The 15388-nt window shown below is 38.0% G+C and overlaps 1 protein-coding gene across 1 annotated transcript in view; it reads right to left on the reverse strand.

Annotated features, from left to right (window-relative positions):
* NGR-A17 (neuropeptide receptor A17) overlaps positions 1 to 13925 on the reverse strand; it is a 107394-nt gene extending 93469 nt beyond the window's left edge. The window contains 1 exon segment of the mRNA NM_001134243.2: positions 13695 to 13925. The gene's annotated coding sequence lies outside the window, so the exon portion shown is untranslated.
* Between the last annotated feature and the right edge of the window lie 1463 nt (positions 13926 to 15388).

Genomic DNA, 15388 nt, shown 5'->3' on the forward strand with positions numbered 1-15388 from the left:
GCTTTGTATGACTTTCGGCTTATATTATTTTATGGGTACTAACTACAAGGTACTCTGTTCTGTACGTCAAAGGAAATAAATAATAAAAATATAATAAGTTCTTTATATCCAAATAATGAATTCGGCAAATCCACAAAAAAAATTAACTAATAATTTCTGCCTAAAAACTGGTAAATGAATTGCTAGCAGAATTGGTTTTGGGCAAAATTGTTAATCCATACTACAACACTACATAAAAAAAATTATAAATTTGAAAGTGAGTTTGTTTGTTCGTTACGCTTTCGCATCTTGACTAATGAAACGATCGTGAAATTTTGCATACACCTTGACAATGCGGACATAGGATATGCAATTTGACTAATTAACCAAACCAATTGAGACTACGACCGCACGTCTCAATGGATAGCTGCATCTACTTTTTGCTGAGCTCCGGTATCCACTGAGCACCAGGTGAACCGTGAGCTCGGCTAACCACCTAACCAACACAAAATAAATAGTTTCATTCTCATCCTTATTGAGCACTACATAAGGTATTTCTTATCTCAACGTATTTGACGGCCTACATCATCGCATTGTCAGTCTGTAGTTTGGGACGTCAATCTTAACTACCGCTATGGTCCTTTGCTGCTAACGCTAAGGCAATATTTGGCGAGCACACATAGATCTTGAATCCAACAAGCGACCGTATAAACGATGGCATGGCAAGTTAAACTTTACGGCAAAGCAACAATCCTCAAGAGTGATAATTAACTCCTCCCTGATTTGTTGAGGGTACTCCCTAACCAACTCCGGAGTACAGTGTGAATTGCTAAACAACCGTCGCAGTGCGGTCGGACCCTCCCGCGTTTACTGCCCTTCCAATACTTACTTTATTGCCAATAACATCCCGAAATTCTGATAGCAAGAAGAATTCTATCAATACACCGTACTTAGGAGAAGCGAACGTCGAAAATATTTTTTTTTATTCAGAATTTGCGCCTAAAAATTTCCAAAAACTGTTTAGCCTTTCCTCTGCGTCACGGATAAAATGACATTTAAGTTGTTGAGTTCGAATAAAAACATCGTCTGATTTAATTTTGGTAAAAAAAAATATTTAACATATTTTTTTTCTGTCTACTGTTGTATCCTTAGTTAAGTCTATAGATTATAAAAATGGTTGTAGTTTTTTAGTGAATTTACACATATCTGAGGGCTGATATTGTATTCGCTACATTATTAAATGCTAAAACAATAAAATGGCGACATTTTCTATTTCGGGTGAAAGAGAGATCGCAGTCTAGACATTATGAATTTTAAAGATTTACTGTTCAGAGGTCTACTTTGTTTTAATAACTATTATTTAAATTGCTCCATATTTCAACAAAACTTCATAAGATCTATTACTATATATTTTTATTTTTTTACTAGCGACCCGCCCTCGCTTCGCTTCGGAAACATTAAAATACACAAAAACAAAAAAAAAATAATTAAAAAAAGTAGCCTATGTTCATCAGGGACAATGTCGGCTTCTAATGGAAAAAGATTTTTTCAAATCGGTCCAGTAGTTTCGGAGCCTATTCGAAACAAACAAACAAACAAATCTTTCCTCTTTATAATATTAGTATAGATTTCATAGATGGGTGGACGATCTCACAGCCCATCTGGTGTTAAGTGGTTACCGGAGCCCATATTTATTTATTTATCGTATGGCATTCGTTTACACTGCGTGGTTATAATTTAAATTTACAGTTTGTGAAATAAAATGTTATTGAATTGCTACATTTTTGAAATCTTTCACTTGGCCTGCGAATTTCGTTAGTGGGTCTTCCATGACAATGTGGCGTACACCACATGCCGCCACCCACCTTGAGATATGAGTTCTAAGGTCTTAAATTTAATATAGTTCTCAAGTATAGTTATTAGAAGCGTCACAAACTTCAGCTAAGAGTGAACGATTGAGGAGACGATTATATAACAAAAAGGCTTTCATCATAGATTAGCGTTGTGCTGGACGTCGAACGAAGTAGGTTTTGAAAAGTGACAAAAAGAGATCAATGGTTTCATGTAATAGAGTTATATACTGTCCACTTCCAGATATTTATAACAAGAGTTATGATGCCCTTTTACTAACATACTAGAGTCGACCAAAGACTCTGTCAGTCGTGGAGTGGTAGAGCATAATATAACGCACTTGTATAACGCACCACTATATTGCCTATTCAGGTAGCAGTCATGCGATCTATATGGAATATGAGGTAGCAGTTAGACAATACGAGGTAATTTTTGAACTCAAGTCTCGTAGCGTGCATGGCCGGTGCATCACGCACAATAAAAAATTAGCAATAAGAATGCTGTCGTCTACCTTAGGTCAGAAAATGGAAATCTCAAAGAATTAGAATTACGGTTTGTTTTATTGCCCTTGCAGACGAGCATATGGCCAACCTGATGGTGAGTGGTTACCATCGCCCATGGACTTCAGCAATGCCAGGGGCAGAGCCAAGCCGCTGCCTACCGTTAAGTACTCTCCACAAGCCTCCTTTGAAGAAGGACATGTCATAGCGCTCGGGAGACACCGTGGAGGGGAGCTCATTTCAAAGCTGGATGGTACGTGGCAAAAAAGATCTCTGGAAACATACTGTGGATGAACGCAGTGGCTCCAGGTAGTATGGATGAGCTCTACTCCGATAGCGGGCGGTGCGATGGTAAAAACGAGACGATGGTATCATTTCAAACAATTCCTCCGAGCACTCCCAATGAAACATACTGTACAAAATACAGAGGGAACCGAAGTCCCTCCGCAGACCCAGAGGTTCCAAGCGTTAGATTATGTGTCTTTAAAATGCGTTAACTAGAAAATAAGGAACACGGTATTAACTTACACGCCAGTCAATTAGCATCACAAAAACAATGTCGAAGGTAAGCAGATAGATTATTACGGCACAAATTTGCTTGAACATACTTTGATCCGGTATGTTTCCTTTACTCATAGCAGTTTTATGGTTTCTCGAGGATTTTATTACGTCAGCCCTCGGGATTGAAGACACGCTCGCGAGCCCCACCGAACATAATCTTTTATCGTTTGTATTGTTGTTTTAAAGATTATAACCGCGGTTAGTACATCATTTATTTATAAGTAAATGCTATAAAGAATAAAGAATCTGGGAGTAAAACACACGACTGTCGTGAAGCTAGAAGATTGCACAAAGTGGGAGTGAGTTGCTCGCTCCGGGCATTTCAATATCGTAGTAATTGTTACGTTATAATACTCATTGTAAAAAATTCATATTTAAAAAAATAATAATCTAATATTAAAAAATAAATAAATAATAATTTCATATTTAAAAAAAAAAAAAAGACATGCCCGTTGAGTTTCTTGCCAATTCTTCTCAAGACGGAGGCTAGTTCTTGTGAATTGGCGGTAGTTCTTTTGACGTTCAACAAGTATGTACTTTCAAAATTTTTTTTGATTTCATTTGATTTGATTTGCAATCAATATAGCTAAATAATGTTGGGATTTCGATCCCACGCTTCAAGGTGAGCAGTAGAATTTACAATATTCTTCGGACCTTAATGAAAACTCAATGCAAAAAAATACCGGTCATATTGTCAAAATACCCTACCAAAACTAAGTACTTTATCCTATTTCACCTTTCAATCCTATTTCACCGACAAAGCCGAGTTCAAAACGACCACAAAGTACTGACTAACACAGACTGAGCTGTGTTTATACATATTTTTGTCAGTGAATCAAGCTTCGTTTATCAACGAGACTACGCATGACATGAATTAGTTTGGAATTTGAAAACCTAAAGCTCGTAACATCCATAAAATAAAGTAAGCTCAAAATAATAGCTATTTTTCAACATGAATACTGCGAACACTAAAAAAACAAACCAAGATATTTTTTTTAATGCACCTCACGAAGACTATATAAATCAATTTATTGTTCACGGATGATGTCTCTTTGGGTAAAAACTCTGTATGTTGTTGCCACAATTTATGTAGTAATAATTTTTACTGGTTTATTATTTTCACCCAAGAATTATTACTCAATTTATGTAAGCAGTACTTATATCCTGTAATAAGACTGGTTGACTTATTGGTTTGGCAACGCAAAACCTGTACCGCTAGGGCTACAAACAATTTGGCCAAAAATCTGGCAATTCATGCATTTTATGTCGTTTTTTGTTGATGCCTTTAATTACAGAAGCTTTTTTGGATATTTCACACCTAACAGGAATAAAGCAATTAGTGAACAGTACAGTATCGAAGTCTGTCATTTACGAACAAAGAATCACGAAACTTTATATCTGGTTGGCAATTAACGTACTTTTTCAACGTTTCCCAATATTGTACCCCTAAGAATAGACGCGTTTGTCTGCTTTAAAGTATTTACTTCCTTTATCTAGTAACAATAACCAACCGATATTGAATAGTCTGTGTCACTCAAGGACTTCGAAATCGAATATCTTTCAAAGGTGCTACTTATAGCTCAAAGCTCTTAAACTAAAATTAGATTGGAGAAGAACATGTTAATATGTACAGGAAATAGAGTTCATTCCATGAGTGGGCTGTAATATTTTGGAAAAAGCACTAAATGAACGCAGTGTTTCCAATTGTTGTGATGTTCTGAAAATGGTGTAATTTTAAAATAATTCTTAACTTATCATTCCACACGGACTACGCGGTATAAAATAAACTAAATGTATGTATGTATCGTCCTACTAAATACACGTAATATATTCAATGGACGATCACATTTCTATAGTAAATCATGATACAGCATTTAATTAGCTCTCCCAAGTGTCTGATCTTGCCTGAGGTAAGGGAATTTACCTTGAAGCTCGCATAGACAAGCCACCCGCATTTGAATAAGCGACCGCTGTGTGTTTGACAATCAAACAATCTGCGGTTACGGCGAATCCTAATATTTAAATTTAGTCCCATGTTCCAAGTAATACTCAGCAACTTTAAGATTATAAACAGGGTTACGTGAAAACATTACTTAACCTGTCAATATTGATACGATACTAATCCCAAATTGATTATTTAGAGCGGGTTCAAGCCAAGGACAAAACGTAAGAGGAATAGAGGGGAGAAATAGTAAGTATGGCATGTCAATATTTGATGACAATCTTATAGTTCACGTTTTACTTTACTTCAGTGGTTACTATATAGATGTAATTATTTTTTTAAATCAGGAAATCGCTATCCATTTGGTATTGAAGAGTAGATATGACAACGAAATTTTAATCCGTCTGGTGCAAATAGTCATCAGACTCCACAGTCAGCGCGATGTAGCTACAGGTACTTAACTTGAGGATTTGAGCCAAAGTCTAAATTTTAATTTATAACGGTTAAATTAATAATTACCTTTGGCAAATCATTTGTATTTTTATATCCACTTACGGAAACCTTAGTTTTTCAGATTCAGCTACGCCTATACGATTATTCTAACCTTATACTTTCTTACCAAATTTCATCGAAATCGTTCCAGCGGCTTATGCGTGAAATGTAATAGACAGAGTTACTTTCGTATTTATATTAATATAGAATATGAACTACCATCAATGTCCCTGACTTATTACCAGCTATTACGAAAGTAATATATTATTACAACTAACGAGTTCTTATTCAGTTGTCACATACATACATCGTCACGGGCCCTTTCATATTGTTCTTCTTACTATGTACGTTTATACGTAATTGAAAAGATATAAATCTACGGCTAAATATTAATATATTTATTAAGCAACTAGGTACTAATGAATAATATGATGATGATTTGATGCAAATTGACAAAAAAATTAATAGAGTTGTCCTCAATGAAAATAAATTCTTAAACAAAACATAAAATTGAACTAATCGTACCAGAAATTGGATCGAATTATACCCGCAGATCCTACTTTTACAAAACAATTGAGAATTCGTCCTCAAACCTCAAGGTGGGTAGTGATATTCACGTTGAGATGTCGACTCCCATAATCACTTAACATGAGGTGGTTCATGTGATACTTCATTTGTCTACGCAATTAAATAATTATTACCAAAACTCCTTGTTAACCATTTTAAAACAAAATACAGTTAAATTATAAAAGAAGTATAAAAACAATTCATTATTTTGCGAAGGCCACACGCATGGCCTCGAATTGTCATAAAATCTCAAAACAGGGTGTAAACCAGTTCAATGCGTAATAGTGTCGTTATTCTAGACCAACTAAAACTTCATCCTTCTGTTGGACGACTTAGGATCGAATTTGCTTTGACATCACGAATGGTAGGCAGCCACTTAGCTGTGCCCCTGGCATTGCTGACGTCCATGAGCGACGGCATCTACTTACCCTCAGGTATTGCATGCAAAGGCTAGAAAATAAAAAAGTGTAAACAAAATAATAAAATTAGACCATAATATGCTAGGAATTGTTACGTTGGATGCGAAAACTGCTGTTTAATAGGTCGCACGGTATTTTCAGTTTCTAAAACGTATTTGTTATATAAAATTTTCTTTATGTAAATATAGATAATATATGTCGGAGAAGGCCACAATTATTAACACCATCGTCAGACATCGTAGGGGCGAATAGAGTGATCGAGCTAATAGAAATATTGAATACACCAAACACGTTTGTTGTCTTAGAATAATTTAGAAATCTTCTCTTGACGTTAGCAAACGAAAACGAATGACAGTTCTTAGGACGAAGGCACCGCTCTTCAAGAAGGCTGGTTGGTAAGTGTGATAGCGTCTACGCGCCTCCATCGGCTAGGCTCTGTCGTAGCACGAAGTTAGTCGAGTTCCGACGATACCGCAATCGTGCTGCCATCTCTCGGGAATCGTGCTGAGTTTCGTTTAGCTACCAAACTAATGTCCGTTTCCGACATATATAATAGTTCGACTCAAAATAAACAAACAAAAATTTATCAATCTACTGGTGGTAGGACCTCTTGTGAGTCTGCACTGGTAGGTACCACCGCCCCGCCTATTTCTGCCGGGAAGCAGTAACGCGTTTCGGTTTGAAGGGTGGGGCAGCCGTTGTAACTATACTAAGACCTTAGAACTTATATCTCAAGGTGTGTGGCGCATTTACGTTGTAGATGTTTATGGGCTCCAGTAACCACTTAACACCAGGTGGGCTGTGAGCTCGTCCACACATCTAAGCTATAAAAAAAAAAAAACAACACAAATGACGGCAAAATGTCTATAACCCAAGAAACAAATGTCGAATTAACTCGTTCTAAATGGCTTCTTCGGGTTCTTTTTGTGCTTTCGAAAAGCACTGCAATTGGTTCAAGAGTAAATAAGAATGAAATATTAAGACATAAAAACAAAAACTGACGGATTCCGTGATACAGTTCCTCTTAAAATTAACTATCCAAATTGCACATTTTAAAGTGCTTGTATGCTCGGCGATTTTGAACTTTACGCTTTTAGACGTGAGACTGAAAAGCGGGTAATGTCAAATGCACGTAATTACTCTATCCTATTTGTTTCAAGGTATTCACACGAATGCTGAATTCCTATAGGATATCTCACGAAATTAAATCTCCCTAGACAATCAGGAAAAAAGTTAAACTCAGTCAAAGAAAAAAACAGGGCTCGAAACGTTGTCTGAATTCGATGAGCAGTAAAAGTGCGAACTTGCTCCTTCAGGTGCGTCCGCATTAAAAGTTCCCTTCAAAATGTTCGCGAGGGACTTGGCGCACACGGCATGATGTTACGTCAGTAATCCTTGTAGATTTGATGTTTGATGGAAGGGAACTTAACGTGATTATTAACAACTACGAGTCACTTAAAAGTTTGTGCCAATCTCAGTGGCTAACTAGCCGTTTATTTCTCTATATCTGCGGATAAAATACTTTTTTGTTCCTGTTCGTCGTTCTTAAAAGTTTTATTTCCTACCTCAGCTGATAGCCTTGAGAGGCTATATCAGCGGAACCTTAACTAGTAGGTGAGCTCACGAGGCTCAAACCTGATGACGTTGCTAACACGAACCCTAGCAAGAGCCGTGCTTCGCAGAATCTACCACCGGATCGGAAACGCGACCCACTGAGAAGATCCGGCGAGAAACTCAGTGGGCTGTGTCTGAGGGTTAATTTACTCGTCGAGCCCTTCGTCGCAAGCGACGGTTTCGACGAGAACGATGACCGGTTCTTAAAAGATAAGACGGCCTGCATACTAGTATCGAGCGACGTGACTATGCCAGTGTTCAAATCCTGCAGACGGGTTCCATTTTTATTTATTTATGAAATAGATACATAATTTATATACAAGAAAATCTTCCACGATCTGTATATGTATTTCACGGTGTTATTCTTTTAACATCAATGACATAAAAATAAAACACGCAAAAAATATTGTGTCATTAAAAAAAATATATTCACTACTGTTCCTACAGTGAAGAGCTCAAATCCTACGACGCTGTTCTTTTATGAGTACCAGGTGAGCCGTAAGCAAGTTCATAAGTCAAGCAATAAAAAAGTACACGCATCGGGATTATGATGACAAAAAAAAACGAAACCTTTCCTGAAATTGTACATAACACTTTTACGACCTCATTTAAAATTATATATATTTTTTCTAAATATAGTTTTTCTACGTTTGCGAATACCGAATAGAATTCGTGACAATCGAAGAATACACCCTTCGACTAGACTGTTTCAACTGATGCGCAAATGACAGCATGGATTACGTCACTAGTTATGGCAAGAGCTCATTACGTGAGTTTACGTAGTCGCCTAGTTTATCTTTTTTTATTTTTATTGCTTAGATGTGTGGACGAGCTCACAGCCCACCTGGTGCTAAGTGGTTACTGGAGCCCATAGACATCTACAGCGCCACCCACCTTGGGATATAAGTTCTAAGGTCTCAGTATAGTTACAACGGCTGCCCCACCCTTCAAACCGAAACGCATTACTGCTTCACGGCAGAAATAGGCCGGGCGGTGATACCTACCCGCGCGGACTCACAAGAGGTTCTACCACCAGTAATAACGCAAATTATAATTTTGCGAGTTTCACTTTTATTACACGATGTTATTCCTTCACCGTGGAAGTCAATCATGAACATTTGTTGAGTACGTATTTCATTAGAAAAATTGGTACCCGCCCGCGGGATTCGAACACCGGTGCATCGCTTCAACACGAATGCACCGGACGTCTTATCGTTTAGGCCACGACGACTTTATATAAATATTAAAGGAACTTCCATATAAATATTAAGTTATTTTTTTATAATAATATACTCAATAAAAATATAGAAAAATAAATATGTATTTACAGATAAAAATTGTTGAGAACGAAAAAAGAAAATTAACAAAACGTTCACAATTTTTTGAGTACTGAACGCCGAACAACGACGCAGCGTCTGTCGCCTTAGCTACTCAATTACTACATTCATAAAAGACACGCCATATTTCTGCCACTACCAGACGGTGTAAGAATATTGCAGGCTCCTATAGAGATAGTATTATTTTGAAAACAAATCCAATCACTTGAAATTCTTGTAAATTTCTTACTATAATATCAGTATAGATATGCAGACGTAACGCTACTTTAATTCATGACATAGTTTGTTAACACGCCAATCATTTTTACTGGTGGTAGGACCTCTTGTGAGTACGCACGGGTAGGTAACACCACCCTGCCTATTTCTGCCGTGAAGCAGTACCTAATGCGTTACGGTTTGAAGGGCGGGGCAGCCGTTATAACTATACTGAGACCTTAGAACTCATATCTCAAGATGGGTGGCGGCATATACGTTGTAGATCTCTATGGGCTTCGGTAACCAATTTTTTTTTTTTTTTTTTTTTTTTTTTTTTTTTTTTTTTTTTTTTTTTTTTTTTTTTTTTTTTTTTTTTTTTTTTTTTTTTTTTTTTTGTCAGGAGGAAATCGCCGGACTTCCGCCCTCCCCTGGGGATGAAGGGCGGGGCATGTCGGAGTCGAACTGACTAAAACCTCCTGTCGCTCAACAACCCGCGTCCGAACCTCGCATGAGACAGAACCCATGAAAAGGCAAAGAGGGGAAAGTGAAGCGTTTAGTGCGGAGCACATCTCTTCTCCCATCACCCTCCCCCTCGGGACGCCGGACTGGCGGTCGTCGGCGCCACGACCACCAGGCCTCTCGGTCGGCAGGCTATCCGGAGCCCGCCTAGATGGCGCCGGTTAGAATGGGTTATCCTACGGAATACCCCGCTGGGTCAGAACCAGCGTGGGTCGAGGATAGTCGGCCTTCCATCACCCGGATGCTCTTGTAAAACGCGTGCAGAGCAGCTTGCACGTCGTCTTCTTAGGCCCCCGCCCGACGGCGGCGGGCTTGCGCGTCTCTCACGCGCCCCGCCGCCTCCTTCTGCGAGATGGTGCACTCGCAGAAGTCGAGCATCGCCTTCCACGACTCGTCGTCGCCGAGCATCGATGCCACAACACTCGGCAACGACAAGTCGTTTCCTATTTTTGCGACGAGGACACGGCGCCACCCCTCCCATGCGGGGCAGGCGACGAGCGTATGCTCTGCCGTGTCCAAGTCGCAACCACAATGGTGGCACTCTGCCGTCGGCTCGGCTGTGATCCGGTGCAGGAACTCACCGAAGCAACCATGCCCAGTGAGCACCTGCGTGAGCCGGAAAGTGAGGCGTCCTCTGTCACGATTCACCCAATCCACAAGGACCGGGCGAATCGCCTCGACGGTCCTACGACCAGCCGAAGGATCAGCCAGCCGTCTGGACCATGACTCCAGCAAGGACCGCCGAGATTGGGCCCACCGCGCTCTGACCACACTGGTCGGTAACCACTTAACACCAGGTGGGCTGAGACCTCGTCCACCCATCTATGCAATAAAAAAACATCAATGAACATGTATGAAACTGTTTTGATTAATAAACAAAGATATTGTTCTTTTTCTAGTATGCTTTTCGGTTGAATTTCTTTTGGTTTTTCTTTCTATAGTTTAGTAAATAAGATTAGCGTTATCATTAAAAAAAATATCGGTAACTATAAATATTTAGAGAAAAAGTCAATAACGAAATTAAATCAAAAATGTAATACATAAAATGGGTCTTAATTTGAAATGTCACTAATTACGGTGAGCAACACTTATATTATTTAGGCAAAGTAATATCAATAAATGTTCCAAGATCGGCTCTTTAATTTAGATCCTAATTAATGTGTCACGGGTTATAGGATCGGATCCAATCTCTTTATTAAAAATTGTTTGGAATTCAACTGAGTCCCGAATTTTATTGTTAGTGTTTTAATCTATATCAATTTATAATGCTTTCATAAATAATAATATAATAATAATAAAAAAATAATATAAAAAATTTTAAGTTGCCCGATTTATAATGATCTCAATGTAAAAGCTTATTTAGGTTTGTTATGCTTTGGTTTCTTAGGTGGTTTTGTATCTGTTCGAAATAATTGTCATTTTTGTTCGGTATTTTGTTATCGGTCTGTACAATATTATGTCTGTATCTGTTGTGAATCATGCAGCCCAGGACGACTGTAAGTCTAATGAAATTGTAAGTCTAATTGTCACATAATGGACGCTACCACATAACAGCACCGTTCTTATTGACAGAATCACCAGAAAGCATTAATACACAAGCTTTTTAACTGTAATAGCGTGTAGAAATTTGGATCCAAGATCGACTCATTAAAAATTTCCAATTTCGTAAATTAACACGCACATCCCATGCTTGACCTTGAATTTTTAATAAAATTATCTAAAAAATCTACCACTTAATAGTCAAATAAACGTTCAATCAATCAGGCAATGATCTTATATTTTTAGATAAGAATTGCTCCCGAAAAATTAAGTTAATAATACTCAAATCATATTATTTATTGAAGCAAAAAGAAAAATATTTTTGTAATTTTCATTCTATTAACATATGAGAAATATGAAAAAACCCATCGTCAGGTATTAAAGAGACATGTATCCACACAAACTCGACTATGTAATTAAAACCAACAAGATTGTGAGGCTCTCATTGCCGGTAAGTAGGTCTTATTCATTACGGCGGGTAACGCGTTTCCAATCTAAAATATCCACAAAACCGACAGTGGCTTCGTAAATTGAAGAAATACATACATATAACCTGAATGAATTAAGGTCTGCCGAATGGAAGGAATGAATGAAGGACTTATTTCTGACGTGAAGCAGTAATGCGTTTCGGTTTGAAGGGTAGGGCAGCAGGAAGGATGTCTATCTAAAAAAACGTTTATTTTATAACTCTCCGTCATGGCACAGTCTGGCTGGGGATAACAAGAAAAGGAGAACTGAAGACTTGGTTCAGTGATGTGAATTGTGCAAAGCTGAGATAATTAAAATGAATTAAAATTATCTTTCGTTCTCTCAAAGTATTGAACTTGAATACACTAATCAAGACAAAAACTAATTAATTATCTGGAGCCTTTCACGAGAAAGTCTAATAAACGTATCGAGTATTAGATAAATAAGTTTCCAATTTAATACACGAACCTCCGTCACTGAAATCCCTTATATCATTTTATCAGTGAAAATATATTATCAAAGGCTTTATCGGCACGGCACTTTGTCACGAATACTGATTAATTTTCAATACAATGACAGTGAAATACACGCAGAATATATATAATAATATATGAATTATGTATATTAATACAAATATTAAATTATTAAGAACTAAAACAAACAAAATACATATCCGTGAATACTTTCAAGGGTCCACCACCTTCTAGCTTAGTCATCAGACCAATTCGAGTAATGGAGCTGCATGATTTTATTCATGTACTTAGTTTATAGATCCGGGTGCGCTTTGACCTAGAAAACTGAACAGTTTTGTGTAGAACCTATTTAGGAAGTTTTTGTTGTATTATTTAGACGGGCGAGCTTATGGGCTGTAAGGATAGGGATATGTATTTACTGCAGCCCGTGTTGTAGCATGAGGTCATAGTCTCAAGCGTATTGTGTATCGGCCGTCGTCATCATAGTCGGTTTCTCTTGGCGGACCAGTCGTGGTCATGTGGAATTCTTGTTTATAAAAGCCTTGACAGATGTTCTCCATAGTTTGTGAGGCCTGGCGCACGCTTTCGTTAAGTGGGGTTTTAATAAGCTCTTTTACCTAATCAGTCCAGCGCATGAGTCTTCGTTCACGAGATATTTTACCATTGACCCTACTCTTAACACCAAGTTTCTTGATAGACTCTGCTGGCCGTCGCGATACGGGTCCAAAATATCGAAGAAACCTGGATTGCGTTATTGACGACAACCTTTGAGAGATATTAAGTTAAGGATCGAGGCGTTGGTGAGATGTTCAGTCCAAGATATACGGAGCATCTTTCACCAGCATCACATTTCTAAAGCATCGATCCTTCTTCTTTCTTGTATCGGCCGTATCCCTCTCTACGAACCGAGACGTATCACTGCTTCACTGCAGAAACCCGCAAGTTACAGGAGTCTAACACGTATTTAATACGCTCTAGAACCTAAGCGATTGCTTCTTATCTTTTATTGGAACGCCAGTCCACCTGTGGCACGCATTGTACTTAATTAAATTTCTATGAACTACTTTGAAACAATACTGAAATGATAAATAGTTACTATATTGCACTAGGCAGGTACAATGTTGCTATACACATAATAATATACACATTAAAACAAAATTACATCTACAAATGACCTTAGTATAATTGAAAAATTAATTAAAATCTAATTTAAATGCATGTAAATAATCCTTGCTCACCGCAAACAAAACGGGAACACGTTTCAGCTTTTTCCAGTAGTGCGTCTTTCATAACAGATATACATACGACAACACGAATTATAAATGTTAATTTTAATCAATCAAACATACTTTCATGACACTTTCCTTTGAAACGACATTCTTTTTCACATTTTATTTACTGTGCTATTCTACGAAGTCAAAACGGATTATTTTGTTCGGCGAGTGTTACGTGTTCTCTGGCTGGGGCGGGCGGCGTACTCTCCCTCCGACGGACCATATAATACTGAAGACTGTAACTATTGAAGCCGCCTCAACCCGATACGTCCCGAGCTCAATACAGGGAATATTTGAAATAACTAATAGAGTAAATAACATTTTCATTTGAGAGCGATGCGCTTTGGTAATTGCGCTCTAGTGCTTTTACGTGTAATTCTGGAGCACTCGCCTAATGCTTTTAGTATTAAATAAAAATTTCAATTTCATATTCCATACTTCTCTGGGTGACCTTATAAATTTTGTTCTTCTACTAATATGATATTCATTAATACATATATTCTTAACTATACTAATATATAAATCTACAGTGGTTTTTACGGATGTTCCGTTATAACTACTAAGCCGTGCATCCGATTGACTTGAAACTTGGTATCCATTTTTATTTTATTTACCGCTTAGATGAGTGGAAGCCCACTGGCCACCAGCCCATCTGGTGTTAAGTGGTTACTGGAGCCCATAGACATCTACAACGTAAATGCGCCACCCACCTTGAGATATAAGTTCTAAAGATCTCAGTATAGTTACAACGGCCGCCCCACCCTTGAAACCGAAGCGTATTACTGCTTCACGGCAGAAATAGGCAGGGTGGTGGTACCTACCCGCGCGGACTCACAAGAGGTCCTACCACCAGTAAAAAACTAAGATATTTGTTAGTATATTTTGGTAAGATCAAAACCAATACAACAGGCAGACGCCAGAGAGTCCGTGCTACTCCACACGAACCTTCAATATCAATTATACAAATTATCAAAAACAAAAAAATCGCAAGATTGCGGCTACTTTAAATTTTATTTATTACAGGCTTGTAATTGTAGCTATTATTGAAAAAAGAGATCCGTGAAACCTGAATCGCGCTATTGATATTTTCAAGGCAGTTGTTATATATCTTGAAGCTCTGAACAACATTTTTCCTAACCGCCAGCTTAGCAAGGAATATCTTTTTTTTTATTGCTTAGATGGTTGGACGAGCTCACAGCCCACCTGGTGATAAGTGGTTACTGGAGCCCATATATATCCACAACGTAAATGCGCCATCCATTTTGAGATATAAGTTCTAAGGTCTCAAATGTAGTCAGTTACATCTGCTCGGTGGAAGCTCGTTCCTTTATTTAACAATTTAAAAAACAGCAATTGTGTTCCAAAAACTTTCCACACAATAAGACTTCAAAGGCTGCTGTGATGTAACATACGGACCAGTTTTAAATGAAAATCGCCTTAAGCGCGATACGTTTAAGGCTCGAAATCGTCTGTCGTGTTGGAATGACGCGTTTCCTTAATACAAGTCGTTTACGCATTCATCGACCTTGAAATCGATTGTGTGCAGTACATGCAATGCGAAGCTCAGCTTTTCTCGAGTCACGTTGTCTCAATATCAATTCTCAACGTTTGTATTTGGAGCTTTTAATAAAAAGCTTCACTCGTGAGCTTGTATTGGG

Source organism: Bombyx mori, chromosome 5 (genome assembly GCF_030269925.1).
Source record: "Bombyx mori chromosome 5, ASM3026992v2".
NCBI lineage: Eukaryota > Metazoa > Arthropoda > Insecta > Lepidoptera > Bombycidae > Bombyx > Bombyx mori.